Below are 15,702 nucleotides of genomic sequence, written 5' to 3'. Positions count from 1 at the left end.
GGGATACACACCTTTATGGATTTACTGCCAAGGAGTTCAAAAGTATCACGGTGACGTCACGCCTACCTGAGACTCACCTGCCTGCCGGTTTAGGCGACGTCAGGACAATGACCCGAGCCTACCTGCTCTGCCCTGACAGATAAGACCATGTTGTCAGGTGGGTTCATACCTGTACAGGCACGTAGGACTGGGATTTTACCTCTGAGATTATAAATACAACAAAACCCCAAGAAGGAGTTTAATTAAAAGCATTTTCTTAAGGTCTAATCTTGTGCTGCAGCTTGTCATTTTCAGACCCATTATAGGAAAGACAGTTGTTTTATCATAAACCCCCAATAGGATGTTGTTTAAAATGTAATTTAAAACAGAATTAAGTCATTTACAAATCTCACAAACCCATATTTTATTCACAGTGGATCACAGTATATAACAAACTAAGAAATTGTTCCTTTTTTTTAGGAAAAAAACAGGGCAGAGCCATGTTTCTCACAGTGGACCATCCCCTTTTCTTTTAACACCAGCCATTAAACATGTAGGAGCTGAGGAGACCAGCTGCTGAGGATATGGAGGGAAATGTCCCATTCTTGTCTGATGTAGGATTGTAGCAAAAAATACAATTACAAAACTTGATTAGTCTGCCTACAGCGGTTCCTACTTTGCCTCAGTCTGTTTTAAATGAGCTTTCAGCCTCTCTAAAATGCTCTTTTTCTGCTCAGTTTTGCTTTTGACCTTTTGCCAACTTATTGCAAAATGCTCCTTCAGCTGTTTCTTATTCGTACCACTTTCTTTTACAGCCTTTTGTTCCCACTTTCCCAAAGTTTTTGAGATGTGTTGCTGACATCAAATACAAAATTACCTTATTTATTCCCCCCAAAATGGTGTAATCTTTTAGTTTAAACATTTGATATTTTTGCTGTGTTGCATTGTGAATAAAATATGGGTTTTTAAAAATTGCTAATAATTGCTTTCTGTTTTTATTTACATTTTACACAATGTCCCAACTTCCATATTTTTGTAACTTACATATTTCCACTAATAAATAATATAATAATAATAATAATAATAATAATAATAATAATAATAATAATAATAATAATAATAAAATATAGCAATAACCCTTGAATAATAATATAATTATGTAACTAATTTTGTTTCCTTTCAATAAAATAATCCTGAATTGTCCCTGTCCCTTATCCTCTGCTGTGAGGTAAATATAAATAAATACTTTTTCAAATCAAATTCTAAGTGTAGCAATGCAAAAGTGAAAGTAAATAACTGTTCCCCCAGTTCTTTTTAAAGTATCCAGAAGAGGGCAGCAAAAAGCCAAATACCTGCAAACTTATCCAGGTCCAGAGTTCTTTAACATCCATCCATCCTTTGTTTTTTACCCGCTTCTCCTTTCCGGGTCACGGGGAGCTGGTGCCTGTCTCCAGCAGTCACTGTGTGAGAGATGGGGACACCCTGGACAGGTTGGAAGTCCATCACAGGACCGAGTTCTTTAACACTGAATGTGTTATTTTCTAACATGTTTACTCATCTTACCTGTTGCTTTACTTTGTGTCTTTACCACTGTGTTCACAGCACTTCATTAAACAGCTCCTTATAGGCTTGCACAGATATGTTTGTTAGATCTGAATCTAACAAACATTCATCAAAGATTCATGTGGGCATCTTGGTCAAAACGGTCGTTAATCTCTAATCTGTTTGTAAGAACGCCGCTGCTCGTTAATGGACATAAAGCGTTATTGTTCCGAACATTAAGTGCAACATAAACTTCACAAACACTTTATCAAAAGTGGAAATGCATAGAAGATTGCTACTGAGTAAAACCAAGTTTCCTGAAAAAAGATGATTGTGGTTTCAGGTTTTACAGAATACATAAGGGAGTATGGGAGGGTGCAGTTCCTGAATCTCCGAGTAAAATCACAGCATTTAAACAGTAAAACATCATTTCGCTGTTGGCGTGTCCCTGTGTGAAAAAAAAACCCTTTTTTAGCTTAATGAGTGGTTACTTTATGTGAATATTCCACATCCAGATTCTGTTTAAGCAACACAGGTTGAAGATTAGTCACATTAAAGCTCATTCATGGAGAATTAATAACATGTTTCTGTTCTCTTCGACACTTTATAAGATCACATGTGTTCAACAGAGATCTGCTGTTAGAGTCCAAGTTTTTTTTGTTTTTTTTTCTCGCTCCTCATTCATCCCCTTTGACTTGTTCCGGTCCAAAGAATGTCCATAAACAGCCTCACTGAGAAAGTTTACTTTTTTCAAATGAATAAGTCAGCACCGTTTGGAAGTGCTTGTTTCACTGACTTTGTTTTTTTTTTTTTTTTTTAATATCTTCATCTACTTATCTTCAGAACAGGACAGGATATTACTTTTGGTTTAACTGATTTCTGTGGTTGCTCTAATGAGGCAAACTTTTCCTTTTTGACAATTTTTCATGTCTTAAACTTCAGATAGAAAACAGGATCACAGTCCGATCTGATTCTTAATCACAATTCATCCCTGCCACGCTGCCAGAAACAGATTTGTTCAGTAATCATGCATGTTTTTTCTGTTACCCAGCTGCTTTTATGAGTATGAAGAATAAAGTGCTGACAGGATGTTAGTTCAGAGAGAGGAAATAACTGAGGCAATGTTTCAGGCCAAGTTTTCTAATATAGTGCATATTCCAGAGTACTTTATAACTCTCTCTCAACATGTATTTGGCAGCTTTAGTTACTAATTACACTCAAAATTGTGATTGGACCACTGGTATTCAACCTGCTCGACTTCTGTCTTCTTACAGGAAGTAGTGTGCTATAATTTATCTATATATGAGTTACAAACAGCTCCAGGAAATCAAATAAAAAAGGTATCTGGTTTCACTTCAGTAGAATGATTTAATATCTCACCAGATAAAAAAACATGTCTAAAAACTGACTCGGTTCACACTTGGTGGTAAAGTGTGTACTTAAAACGTTGTGCAATCGGATGTCAATTACCCATGCTGTATGCACACACACACACACAGCCATGTCACACTATGAGCTGTCAGATGAGCAACCAAAAAGTCATCAGCAGGTCTGCTGATGTTTGTATACAAACAGCAACACATTCAGACATCTAAACTACATCATTATTGACATTAATACAGTTCAGAGCCATTTGAGTGCATTTTTGTGGAGTTACCTAGCTGACACAATATAATAAATAAATATAAATGAATAGTGACTTTGCAGAAGATTTTAACCTTAACTCTGCACAATGCGCTGACAGTCATTATCTATTCTCTTCGCAGCTTCACAGTAAATTTAACATCAGCTCTGTGTTTATTTAGGTGAATATAATGTGACATAACACTGCTCAGACTGTTGCTCTCTGATTGACACAGCACATCATAGTGTACAGTGACCACAGCAAGTCCAAAAACAATCAGAACAAACATCAAATCAAAGAGACACTCACCTATACAACATCCAGTAATCCAGGATGTAGTCCAGACAAAACAGACATTTATATTGAGAAGGGTTTATATTTAGAAGGATTTTAATAAATAGTTCATTAAAACTTTTAGCCGAAAAAAGCAAAACAAATCAAACACAAAAACCGGACTATAGCTCCAGAATATTCCCAAAGATGGCTGTCCGCTCTGCTGCTTGTGTGGAGTGACATCAGTTCAGTTGGAGGTCCTGCAGTACAGCTCAGGACGGATTGTGTTCAGACTACAAAACATATACAGATAAAAGGGGATCCAAATATGGTCCGGTCTTTTTTAATGTGCATTGAGGCATTTCAGACCTCTATTTAGCTTGCATTGATCACAATTGATTAGATTAAAACTGGTATAAACAACATTTTAGATGCAGTAGAAGTACTAGTTTTATTATGGTTGGTAATAAAACCCTTTAAATTGGACTCAACATATTAACCACAATCCACAGGGTAAAAAATTGTAAATAGTTTTATTTTTACAGGTATGGAAATGTCTAATTTCTTCAGTCCACCACAGATCTGTGAACTGAGGGATCAGAGATTTGTTTCTTGAGTCTAAATTTAACATAACTGGCTGCTCACGACTCCACCTGGAAAACCAGAAGAATAGAAAGGATGATGGAAACGAGGAGAGGAGGGGACAAGGGACGAAAGTGGGGGGAAACAGGGATTTGGGAACCTCAGGATAACTTGGAATCCTGACAGCTGGTTCCATAGAAACAAGGTCATACTCAGGAAACCAGACTGCAATCCAGTGCAAGAAGTGCAAAACACAGTTCAAATGATCCAAAACAGCCGATTTGCAATAAAACACACCAAAAGATTAGAGAAGTAAAAACATAAACAGTCAACTTTGTGGGAATGATTAGATTGGAAAGCAAAACACAAAAGAAAAAAAACTAAAGTTTGATGCTGACATGTGGAAACTATCACAAAACAAGAAATGAATCTCAAGTATATATTTTTAAGGTGAGTAAAGCTGATTTGTCTGCAGCTGTTCAGATTAGCTGTGCAGAGATGTAGCAGAGTGCTGTATGAATGTGTGTGTGGATGGGTAAACGAGGGCACAGATTGTGTTGTAAAGCGCTTTAAGTGGCGTGGTTGGCGAGAAAGGCGCTATATAAGTACCGTCCATTTAGTCCATTTAGCTGCGTGAGGATACAAAGGGATGTGTAGTTTTCAGGTGCAGCACACCAAACTACAAGATGAAGTGAATCCAGATTCTATAAAACCATCACACAACTAACCAGCTTTTTCATATTCATAATCCAGTAACACCTAATATTGGTTGTATAATAATACTGTCGTAAAGCTTACACTAAACAAAGAAAAGCATTAAGAGGATAGTTAAAATATTTTGAAATGGGGTTTTGTGGAAAGGTTATGAACAATTAATATCTTACCTGTTGTAGATATTCTTTGAACAGCCTCAGTTTGGAGAAATAGAGTTTAAATCTGACTCGAATAATGAGCTAATCCAAGCAGAACCAAGGGTTTACTCAGATTAGCTGTGAGTTTGCCAGTCTGGTCAGATTTAATGACTGAGGTTGTTCAACGAGCTATCTACAGCAGGTGAGATACTATTTGTTCATCATCTTTCCATAAAATCCTCCTTTATAATTTGAGCTATCACTTTTATGTCTTTGGTTTGGGAAAAACTGTCACACGAGAGAATATATTTTGTGTTTTAAACATTAAGAGTTATAACAAGTTACTGAATCTGATTATTTATTATTGAACCTAAAACTGAATTTATTTAATGCCTTTAAACTATTTGTATTTGGTTGTAAGCCTAAAACAATGTTCAAAAACAAGCAGGAATCTGCTGGTGTCATTGTTGTTGCCTGTAAGAAAAGTCCTTTTTTGGACTTATTTTTATGGTTTTGTCTCCATGATAGTAAATGATTCAGTCACTGAGGAGCCTCCAAGTGTTTATGAGTTCAGCTTGAACATTTTCCTTCATCTTCATCCATCTTCATCCATCAGGGGCGAGTCGGGTTCAGCTCCCTGCCCCTTCCTCCCTTCCCTCTCCTCTCTGCCTTTCAGAATCAGCAAGATAACTTCAAGTTTTATCTGAAACCAAGTGGAAAAACAAAACTGCAGCAGCACGAACTGGTTACCCTCTGTTTTTAGCATCAGATCCAATCAGCAGTGACAGAAAGCACTCTTTACTCCTTCAGATAGACTCAGCATTGTTGCAGCAGAATATTTGGGAGTCCAGTTTGTTAAGGGCTCCACTAAGCCCCGCTGCCAAATATAGAGGAATAGAAACCCCCCTTTATGGATTCTATGTCACACTCCATAGTAACAACATGCTAAAATTATACATGTTAATAAAATGCATAAACATCCTAACATTCTACATCCTGTTTTTGTGCTGCTGGACTTTTAAACAGCTCATATGTGGACATTTTTTTTAAAGTACTGCATGAGCTACAACTCTGTTATTTCTCAATGATCTTAGTCTAAATCTCTGGCATAAACTGCAGGAACCCTTGGCCCCTCACTTCTAAGTGTAGTTTCTTTAAAATTACAAACACCTTTTATGTTTTATGTGGTTGAACTGATAGATTTAGAGGAAATTAATGAACAGGAGGTGTTAACCACATGCAGGTAAAATTAGATCAAAATGAAACGGGACCGTCCTGTGGGGTGTCCGCTCCCTTCCTATCTAATAACCGGGGCTGTGCTGGCTCTCTAATTACTTCTAACAGGCCTTTTAGATTTACCCTCACAATTAGAGGAGAACATGTTACTGTCCAATTTAGCCCCTGTTCCCTCCTCCCTTCGCTGTATGTGCCTGCTTGTTAGAGAGAAAAAGGCCTTGATCAGCAGTCAGGTTTTTTCTCCTCCTGTCCTGGGAACGGATGAAATTAGGAAGAGAGCCAATATTTAGGAGATGTTGTGCGCATGCATGGGTTTGAAAGAGTGAGGATAAAAGAGCAGAAAGGAGACACAAAAGAAGAGTGAGAGTGAAAGGAGGGTAGTTTTTGGAATGTGGAAAAGAGGGAAAAAGCAAGGAAATATGACAGAGAAGAACGTGATGAAAGATGAAAGATAGTTATTTTGTGTTTAATAAGTTTTACATCTCATTTTAGCTGTGTAACCTTTTAAATGGGGTACTTTCCTGAGAAACTGAGACTTCCATGTTTGTTTCCAGGGCACCATGAGCTCTGCCAAACCTTTTTTTCTCTCTCTGCCTGAACCTCTCACTCTCACTCTTTCTTCTCATTGTGTTTGTTGTTTTTATGGAAGGGATAGACGCAGTCCAGATCGCCGTTGCCAATAGAGACTGTCCCAGTTCACCTCCAGCGGCTCGCCTCTCCTCTCCATTCATAAACAAATCGCCACAGAGCCTGAGACCTCGGAGCTGCCGTACCTGCAAGAACAACAAGCAGAACTTGATCTGTGTTTTTTGAAGTTCTGAACGTCTGCCTCTTCTCTCATTTTCATGAGACTTGCCCATGTTGCTTTTTTGCTCCTCTCTGTTCACCAACACCCCCCCTCCCTCCCTCATTTCTCAGCTCGCCGCTCACTCTCTGCTCTCTGGGTGTCTGAGAAGGACTGCGGCTGCTTGTCTCCTTCGGAAACTTTTTTTCTTCTTCTTCTTCTCTTTCTTTTAAGCTTACACCACTCTCTCTGCAGGCTTGTTTTGTGAGAAAGGAGTGAGACCCCCATAGTGCTGTGATTTGACTAAACAAACGGCCCGGCTCAGAGCAGTACCTCCTCCTCCCAACGGACTTCTGGGACAGCACAGATTAACCTCAGACTCTGAACATCTGAGGGATCTGCACATTTGAAGCAGCACATCCTGTGGAGACTACAGCTGGAAATCTCTGCTCTGATTTCCGTCGGCTGGCCGGCAACTTTCTTGGACAGAGGGGAAAGACTCATCTGTGCCTGTGGATTGGTTGTGAAGGTAAGAGGTGTTTTTTCATCTCCAAGAATGTATTTTTTTTTTTCTGTTGGGAAACTGTTGGCACAGATTGGAGAAGTTCATTCAGACTGCTTTGCAAACCCTGAAACATCACAGCCTAAACTGGAGTGTTCGGAAGCAGCAAATCTCTTAAATTTAATCAGATTCAAGTGGTTGAGAAGAACCTTTCAGCCGGTTATGTTGTGTGTATGCTGAGGTGTGTGTCACCCGCATCTTTTGACTGTGTAAACACAAGCACCACAATGTGTCAGAGTGAGAGCAACCTGTTCAAACATCAACATGGCTTGCATCTCTGTACACAGACACCGTTTTACGTTTTACAAAGTGCAGCTTTAACTGTGTTTGTCTTCTCGCTCAAAAAAAATGTTTGACAAGGTGTCAAAGGAACACACACATACACACACTGGGTTTTACAGCCTTTTTGTACGCACGCCACTTTGTGTTCCGCTGCTAAAGAGCTTGTTTATACAAACCTCTTCAGTCACCCTGAGAGAACCAACGATCTCTCTGATAGAATCAGTCTTCTCCACACAGAAACACGTCCGGATATCAGAGCCAGCATCCGTCACCTGCGTCCTCTTTAACTACACATGAATTCCTTTTACATACTGGCCTTCTTTTAGATCTCCTGTGACCGATAAACAAGCCGTTGAATCATCTTCTCTTCACAGGAGAAGGTTTTACTACCTGGAATGAGTTACATTAGAGTCATAGCTGTGATACACGTGTTCCAGGCATGTCTAATCTGACACATGTTCTGCACCTGAGAGTCCTGTAATATGCGGCCGCTGTGGTTTCCTAACTTCTCAGTTTGGTTTATTGCGCTTCCACCTCCTGGATGCAGATGATTCTTGTGAAATAAGTGCATGTTTTCAGTTCTCCACAGCTACATATCAGAGTTTCAGTTTGACAGTTTTAAATGTTGTCTGACTCTGTTATATATTCCAGTCCAGATGCTGAGTAATTCTTCTGGAAAACTGAATTTATGTCATGCTTTTACTATTAACAGTCTGGGAGTGTGTTGCGTTCATGTCATACTTCTGCACCAGAGCAGCACATTCAAAACCGCTGGATTGCTCTGACACATTTTCGCAACAGGGTTTTCAAATTTTTACAAGGTTATATATCTTTCCTGAGCGATGGGGATTTTCCTCGCCGTGCGTCAGGCTGCTGGTATGCATCACAGCTCCTCCGCTCTGCACTGATGTTACGCACCGATTGGGGTCCAACGTCCCCCACCACCACCTGGCCTGGACCTACTTCTTACTCATCAGCTGTTTCCTGGCACTCTCTGCTTGCCAGCCGTAATAAGAATAATGTGCTTCGCATTATGACCAGGCAGAAAACTTGCCAGCAGCGGTCTCTTTCGGCCCACATGTGCTCCGCAGTGCCGATGTGTGACAGTTTGGGCTCAGGGCTCAGCAGAGAGTGATCTCATTCTGTCCTCTGGGGATTTATTCTCTGTTCGATGAGCTGAATGTGCAGCTGTTGAACTGCTGTACCTAGACTAAATACTGAATTTAAATGCCTATTTATAGCAGGGATCATTGATACACTGATTGAAGAGTGTGTCTTCACTCTGACTCATTTCCTTCTGGTCAGTTATTGTGTGACTCATTGTTCATCGTTCATATTTTTCAACTGAGCTGTTGTTTCCTAACCAAAGAGTCAGTCTCATGTCCCTTTTTTAGCGTGCTGTTGCTCTTTTACTGCTTTGCTTAGACTTTCTTCTTGAGTCGATTAGCTGTAATGAAGAGCACTTAGAGGTGCGGCAATAAAGCATCTCGTACGGCTCCAAATTCATCTGCCCCCCTCCCACCCTCGTTCCTTCCTTCTTTCCCTCCCACCCACTCAGGCAGAGCTGACAGGCAGCTGCATCTCATCTTTAGTCAGGAAGTGCAGCCACGCCAACAGGACAAATCATTCATGTTACTGCATCTTTCTTCTCCCCTTTTTGTTAGAAAACATAAACTTAAGGCAGACATCAGAGGCAAAAGACTTAAAATGTGTCATTTTCTCACAAGTACAAAGAAAATAAAACTTAAGGGCATTTGTTCATTTACACTTACGTGTACTTTAGTCCAACGGTGCCTAAACTTTTCAACTTATGACCCACAGAATAACGCCATCTCTAGTTGAAATCTATTAGCATTGATAATTAGCCAATTAATTAAGAAAAGAATGAAAAAGAATGGCATAAGACCCACCTGTTGGTTCATGACCCACAGAGGGGTCACAACTTCAACTTTAGGAGCACTGCTTTAGTACAACTCCCAATTTCAAAGCTAGAAAACTTCTGTTTGGGATCGTTTATGAAATTCAGTTGTTCTTTCTGCTCATCTTATCACTTGAAAAGTGTCATGCTGAGATTTAAGCACCAATTAAAGGTTAGACAAACTTTAACCCTAATGAAGCAAAAACCAACTATCATTTGAAGACACTGTGGTGCAATGTTTTAACCAAAGAGTGCAACCATTCTCCCTCTGTCATGTGTGAAGACCAAGCAGATCCTCAGTATTTTCTGCAACAAATGAAACAAATTCTGTAACTAGAAAAGCTTTTTGAACCAGAGATTTAATTGTTTTGGTGTTTGTTTCTGTTCCAGAGATCTGTCATTTAAATCTGAACAGTGTTTTAGATTTGGATGAATCTTTCAAACAATTTTCTGTTATTTCATAAAGACACAACAAGTTCTTTTCTAATGCTAAACAAAGTAGAATACAAATTTTCCACAGGAAGTTTGTGTCTCCATCTGACTCTTTTCTCTCTGGAGTTTTTGCCGTCCGTTCCAACAAAAACATGTTGGAACTGGTGACACCGAGCAGTGGGAGAGGACGACAAAGGAAAACAAAACTGCGCTCTGCTTTTACAAGATAAGAATACTCTGCACGGCTAAAAGCAGAGAACAAGTTCAATTTTTATTGCCAGCCACCGGAAGTAAAGGCGAGGGATAGTGTTTTTGCTTTTGTGTGTGTGTGTGTGTGTGCGCATGTATATGTGTGTGTTTGTGTCTGTGTGTCTGTCTGTTCCCAAAATATCTCATAAACCACTGGACGAAGTTTATGAAACTCACAGGAAGTAGTCTCTGGTTGTACATCTACATCTGTTTAACTTTTGTTGTCAACCCAATTTACGATGGCCACCACAGCTCTCAAACCTGGCTAACACAAAAATTGCTACAACTCTGTTAGTTTCACACATACAGAGCTAAAATTTGATGTGGTAGTAGCTGAGAGTCATCTTCAACACTGACTCTGAGCATGATATTGCATGGGACAAGGTTTTTTTCAAGGTTTGACCAAAACAACTAAAGACTCTGTAATTTCTTAGTCTAAAAACCGACATACATTCCTTCAAGGAATGCTAGCCTTTTAACTTTGATTTGTTTTTGATTTATTCAGAGGTAACATCTATGAAGTATACGCTGGTAAATGATAAACCTAGAATGATTTACCACAGCAACCCAAAACGCACAAATTATGTAGGATTTGTGATTCTCCATAGACGTTGCATCTTGTTTCTTTTTGTAAACATTTAAAGGAACAAACAGAATTTAAAGCCAGTTAGTTTTAATTGTTTTCAGCTGTTTCAGTTTCTGTTGCTTTGGTGTGTGTGGGTGTGTGTGCAGAGGTGGGGGCACACTTCATTTCTCTTGGGGTTGGGGGTCTTACTGCTCACTAATTTTGTAGAGATGGTCAGCATGCAGAAAAAAAAACAAAGGAAAAACTGGAGGGTGTGTCACTGATGCCAGCAAATAAATATTTCCATGAGCTGCGCATTATTTGTTCAAACTAACTGGTACATTTAAGTGTGGCCCAAGATTTTACTGCCTATAAGCGGAGAAATGAGGTAAATTCTTTCCTTTTAGTTTTTCATCCTTTTTTTCCTTTATTAAAGATTCCAGTTGAGTCAAGATTAGATCATTAAGCTGATATCTAAGAGTTGCCACATCTGAAGCTGCCACTCTGCAGCCAGGAGCTCTTTACATCACTCCCCCCTCCCCATTCCCCCACCACTACAAACGACATTTACAACTCTGTTTGAAAGGCAGCAAACCAAAATCTGCGGTTTTCCCAAACATGTGTTTTTTGGAGCACGAGCATGGAGCCACTTTGGTTTCAGAGACCAGACCTCACATGCTCTGCATCCGAATCCGAAAGCCAACCAGACTTGATTTATCAACAAGAATAACAGTATATCTGTTTTTAGTGCTGATAATGCAAACTCGAGATGGCTTCAGTGCAGCGTCAGCCTCTTAGGTTACAACGCACAAGCATTTTTCTCCGACGCTGAGCCTTTTAAAGTTCAGTGTCCAGCTGTGTAACTGAAATCTAGCTGGAGGTCAGCGCAACTGTGTCACAAATCTTCACAAAGTATTTCTGTCAGATAATATCATCATAGACAAAGCAACCTCTTTGCAGCCTCTGTCTAGTGCAAAAATATTCCAAATTTGGCAGAAAATGTTCATGTATCATTTGTTTTTATACAAAATGTAAATCTTTTGAGCCTGAATTGCAACACCAGTTATGACAAAGAATTTGGACATTGTGTAAAATGTAATTAAAAACAGAATGCAACTATTTGCAAATCTCATAAATCCATATTTTATTCACAAAGGGATATAGTAAACATATCAGATGTTTAAAATACAAAATACACCATTTTTGGAAAATCATAGGGTATTTTTGAGTTTGATGGCAGCAACACATATCAAAAATGTGAAGCAGGGGGCAGCAAAAGGTTGTAACTGTAAGTGGTACGAATAAGAAACAGCTGGAGGAGCATTTTGCATCTAATTAGGTTAATTGGCAACAGGTCAGTAAGAGGACTGGGTATAAAAAGAGCAGTTTAGAGAGGCTGAATCTCAGGATCAAAGATGGGCAGAGATTCACCAGTCTGCAAAAACTGTGTCGAAAAAAAGTTGAACAACTTTAAAACATTGTTCCTCAATAGAAAAGACTTTGAAATTCCCATTTTCTACATTTCATAATATCATCAAAAGATTTCAAGAATGTAGAGAAACAGGTTTTAACACAAGATTTTTTTTGCTACGCAAAGAACATGCTAAAGAGGAGAGGGACCATCCAGCCCTCAGTTTAAAAGCCTGCTTTGCTGATGGTATGGGGGTGCATTAGTGGCTCTGGCATGGGCGGTTTACACATCTGGAAATGCACCATCAATCCAGAAAAGTATGGGCTATAGAACAATATATGTTCCCATTCAGACAATATGGAAGACCATGCATTTTTCAGCAAAACAGTGCTAAACTGTTAAAGCAGCATGGCCTGCAGTCCAGACCTCTTACCAACAGAAACCTTTGGCTCAACATGAAATGAAAACTCCAGCAAAAAAGATCCAGGAATGTTGAACAGCTAGAATCCTACATCAGTCAAGAACGGGACAACATTCCCTCTAAAACCTCCATCGCTGCTCTCCTCAGTTCCTACATGGTTACAAACCGCTGTTTAAAGAAAACGGGGTGCTTCGCAGTGGGAAGCATGGACCTGTCCCAACGTTTCTGAGATGTGCTGCTGCCATAAACTCAAAACTACCTCATCTTTTCCCTAAAACAGGCACAATGTCTTTGTTTAAACATTTGATTTGTTTACTATGCTACATTGCAAATGAAATCTGAGTTGAGGAGATTTCAAAATCGCTGGATTCTGTTCATTGAGATTATTATTTTCAAATGAGTGGCTTGTAATGAACACAGAGGACTGTCACCTGTGTTTCCCGAGACTGCACACGGTTTGTTGTTATTGTGAAGGTTATTATGGTTTTCCTTCTGTTTGGATTTGCTTCGCCTCATTACTATATCAGTTTGTTTTTAACCACAGCAGTCTGGTGTTTTTAACAAAAACACTGCTTATCCGTCATCAGATTGCAGAAAAACCGTCTTACCACCTAACAGGTAAAGATAATATATTGTAAGATTTTTAAAAAATGGACAGTATTTCTCTGGAGCAACACCGGAGGTCAGAAATAGAGCTTAAAGAAAATATTTAGTCTTTATAGTAGACTTGTATGTCATCAGTTATAGCATGCATTTATTCTAGCTTTGCTTGTATGTTCCTTTACTGAGTCTTGACAGTTTGAGATGTGGGCACTGATTAGTGGTTTCAATACTAAACAGCTCAGCTCCCAGAAATCCTCCCCCATCTCCTTGTTGTAAACACTTGAGTTGATTTTGGAGGATACTCAAACCGTGGCAGGTGATGATGAACTGTCAATGAAAAGAAGCAACATAAGGAGTATAAATATTTTAGGAAATAGCTAATTAAACAGTCGTCCCCTTAGATCTGGTGTGAATAAAAACAGGAAGTGGAACCAAACCAAATGCAAAAAGGGAAGACTTTTCAAAATAAACCAGGCAAATAAGAGCTGAACATAAACAATGGGAGCTACGAGGAAACCAGGACTAGAGCTGACTAAAATAAACAAGATGGAAATCTGAAAAACACAAGGTCAACACAGAACAGAATAAAAACCCATAGATTTTCTCTGATTTTCTTGGAGAAACTGTCTCATCAGCAGCCCTTCTTGGGAATTTAGACACTTATTTTTTATGTAAGTTCAGCAAAGTGATCTCAAAGATGGATCTGATATTATTTGGTGCCACTTCGACCCATCGAAGTGTTTTAATGTCCTTATTTACTTATACAACACTTGTTCAAACATATGTTCTTTATCACATTTGCATTTCACTGACCTGCTTGAGCTCCTCCATGTCACCATGGAACCAGCGCATTGAATAAATACAATATAAACTCAGTATGCATCAAATTTAAACATAAATCAAACCAATTATAAATCCTAAAACATAAATTCACAGGACTGATGATGGCTAACTTGTTTTTATTATCAAAACACGCCTCAAAACTTGGATAAGAATCTCAGGAACTATAATCTCTGGGCTATTCAACCTTTAGGAATATTTTAGAAACGCTAACTTTTGCATATTTATGAACTCATTGAGGTAAAAAATAAAACTAATTTCCTTAATGTTACTTCCTTCCAAATTTCTCTGTGGAAGATTTTTCAGGGTTTCCAGGTTTTCTTTAGAGAACGTTTGCTGGAAAAGGAGCCAAGCCGAGCTGATGACAAAAACACTGTTGTTCTGATATAGAAACATTCTTGACTATTCTGGCACCGCATGTTCAGACTGCTCAGACAAGGAAACCGTGTAAGGTTGGGGCTTGTTTTAACTGGCTCCAGTTAACTGAAACATATATATATAAATACAACTTGCTTTTAATGTTACAGCAAGAGCATTTCAATGGAAAATGCTGAAGCAAACTATTTTGTGCCGCAGTGAAGTTTGCACATAATCAAAGCCTCATAGCCTTTTTTACAGTTTGACAACAAAGAAGCGAGGATGTGGCAGCAACTTAACTGGTCGTGTGTAGTATCTGTTTTAGTCATGATGGAGTTGGCGGACACTGCAGTCTCCTGGGTCAGCTGCAGTGCATCGTGGGTCTGCTGCTCAGGGACCAGAAGGTCTCCCTCAGGAGGGGGAGAGGGGGGAGGGGAATAAAAGAGGAGGCTTGTTTTAACAAAGATACTATGGGTCATTTTTTTCCCCGCGCAGCTCCCCAGTCCTGCTTTCAGATACGTCACAAAGACCTGTTATCTCTAAACAAAATTAAGACTAATATAGTCTGTATGTTTTTTCTAATATATCACGTTATTTGTCTTTAAAAAAAAAAGTATCAGTAAGCTTGTCTCTTATTGGAGCTGTAATTGTTTGCTTTGGAAAGAAGTGAGCTCTGAAGTGCAGATGTTTGTTTTGCAGATTTCATCTCCCTGCAGAATAAACCCCGCTGTCTGTGTTGTCAGACTGTTTGTGCTCTTTTTCTGCTCTTCCACTCTGCTTTGATGTGGTTTCTCTCATAAAGTATATTCCATGTGTCTTTTTTCCCCCCCAACTGTCCGGTGCAGCATTCGCTCTGTGTTTTGATAGCTTATCATGCTCTGTCATTGGTTTCTTCTCGCATGTGATTGGGAGTTTTTCTTTGTTTTCTGCACCTTGGATCACAAATTTACACTGTTTTCATGCAGCTTGTCATTTAAAGATGTGTTTTTTATGTTGTTTTTGTTTTTTTTTTACTCATTGTGGCATCCTTGTGTTTGGTTTGTGGTCTGCTGTGTCAGGGCTGCATCACACCCACACACACAAGGCCAGAAAATTTCCCAAAGCAGGAAGTCTGAACTCTCCAAGCTCCTTTTTTGGGGGGGTATAATCATGTTGCTTTTGTTATAGATTACACTTTTTTTTCTCCTTCCC

The 15,702-nt window shown here is 39.2% G+C and overlaps 1 protein-coding gene across 3 annotated transcripts in view; it reads left to right on the top strand.

Annotated features, from left to right (window-relative positions):
- The first annotated feature begins 21 nt into the window (after nucleotides 1–21).
- The window catches only part of pdgfrb (platelet-derived growth factor receptor, beta polypeptide), a 37,428-nt gene continuing 21,747 nt past the window's right edge, over nucleotides 22–15,702 (top strand). Inside the window, exons 1-2 of one of the 3 annotated variants that reach the window (XM_037977608.1) lie at nucleotides 22–157; nucleotides 7,127–7,400. The gene's annotated coding sequence lies outside the window, so the exon portion shown is untranslated. Of the gene's footprint in view, nucleotides 158–7,001; nucleotides 7,401–15,702 lie in introns of those variants that run through there. The other 2 variants (XM_017424098.3, XM_017424096.3) reach the window with 2 other exon arrangements.

Source organism: Kryptolebias marmoratus, linkage group LG9, assembly GCF_001649575.2.
Source record: "Kryptolebias marmoratus isolate JLee-2015 linkage group LG9, ASM164957v2, whole genome shotgun sequence".
Lineage (NCBI taxonomy): Eukaryota > Metazoa > Chordata > Actinopteri > Cyprinodontiformes > Rivulidae > Kryptolebias > Kryptolebias marmoratus.
This window is presented reverse-complemented; position numbering and strand designations above follow the sequence as displayed.